The 1,341-nt window shown below is 41.2% G+C and overlaps 1 long non-coding RNA gene across 1 annotated transcript in view; it reads left to right on the top strand.

The window, feature by feature from the left end:
• The window catches only part of LOC101849300, a 42,904-nt gene that overhangs the window by 6,696 nt on the left and 34,867 nt on the right, over window positions 1-1,341 (top strand). The window contains exon 2 of the long non-coding RNA XR_220615.3: window positions 902-1,302. This is a non-coding gene — a long non-coding RNA (uncharacterized LOC101849300). The remainder of the gene's footprint in view (window positions 1-901; window positions 1,303-1,341) is intronic.

Below are 1,341 nucleotides of genomic sequence, written 5' to 3'. Positions count from 1 at the left end.
AGATATATAAAGGTGACAAAACACTAGATATATAAAGGTGACAAAACACTAGATATATAAAGGTGACAAAACACTAGATATATAAAGGTGACAAAACGTCAGATATGTATATATATATATACACACACATGACAAAACATCAGATAGATCTTGATTACAAAACATCCGAATATATTTACTCTTGACAAAGCATCAGATATTTTAACTATACTGATGACACAGTATTTTGGCAGATTCGGGAATGAAATTTCAATTTCTTCTTCATACATACAGTTTGACGGAAAATGCACTGGGGGTGTGTGTGTGTGTGGGGGGGGGGGTAACTTGTTCATGCAGAGAAGACAGATGAAGGCTAATTCCACCAAACAATGCAGTAAATCCTCTACTCATTGACCCAAAAGAGAGTTCAAGAGAGTGTCAATAGAGAGTCAAGAGAGAGTCAGTAGAGAGTCAAGAGAGAGTCAAGAGAGAGTCAGTAGAGAGTCAAGAGAGAGAGTCAATAGAGAGTCAAGAGCGAGTCAAAGGAGATTCAAGAGAGAGTCAATAGAGAGCTAATTTAGTAATAGAGAACCAATAGAGGCATGAAAGAGTCTGTGCCATGAGTACTGGATATAAATCTTGGTCTTGCTGCTGGTAATTTCCGTGTGTTCGTCTGATCATGACGTGTCAATGTTGTGTCAAGACGTGTCAATTTCGTTTCATGACGTGTCAATGTTGTGTGTCATGACTTGTCAATGGTGTGTTGTGTGTCATGACTTGTCAATGTTGTGTGTCATAGCGTGTCAATTTTGTGTCATGGCGTGTGTCAATGTTGTGTCAAGACGTGTCAATGTTGTGTCATGACGTGTCAACGTTGTGTGTCAATGTTGTGTCATGACGTGTCAATCTTGTGTCGTTACAGCGTTGAGCCGGCGACCTGGGCTTCTGTCCGCGGTGACGTAGGACAGGCTGGACAGACCAGGGCCTGGAGTCGCCATCCCAGAACCGTGGAACGTCTGTCCCAAGATTGGAACATCTGTCCTGAGATTGGAAGTCTCTGTGGTTTATTTCTTGTGTCCAGTTGAACACATGTGTGGTTTATAATTTCTTGTGTCCAGTTGAACACATGTGTGGTTTATAATTATCTTGTGTCCAGTTGAACACATGTGTGGTTTATAAATATCTTGTGTCCAGTTGAACTCATCTGTGGTTTATTTCTTGTATGGACTACCGTTTTTTTCCTTCCCGGAGTACTGGCTGTGTGTGACGTCATTGTCTACGTAACCTACTGGCTTGGAGATTTAGCTGTGTATTTCTGCTCAGGTGAGTACCATGGTCACGTGTCATTTGTTTTTTTTCTTG

This window comes from Aplysia californica, unplaced genomic scaffold, assembly GCF_000002075.1.
Source record: "Aplysia californica isolate F4 #8 unplaced genomic scaffold, AplCal3.0 scaffold00284, whole genome shotgun sequence".
NCBI classification, from domain to species: Eukaryota; Metazoa; Mollusca; class Gastropoda; order Aplysiida; family Aplysiidae; genus Aplysia; species Aplysia californica.
The sequence above is the reverse complement of the archived record's forward strand: the minus strand, read 5'-3'. Positions and strand labels throughout refer to the sequence as shown.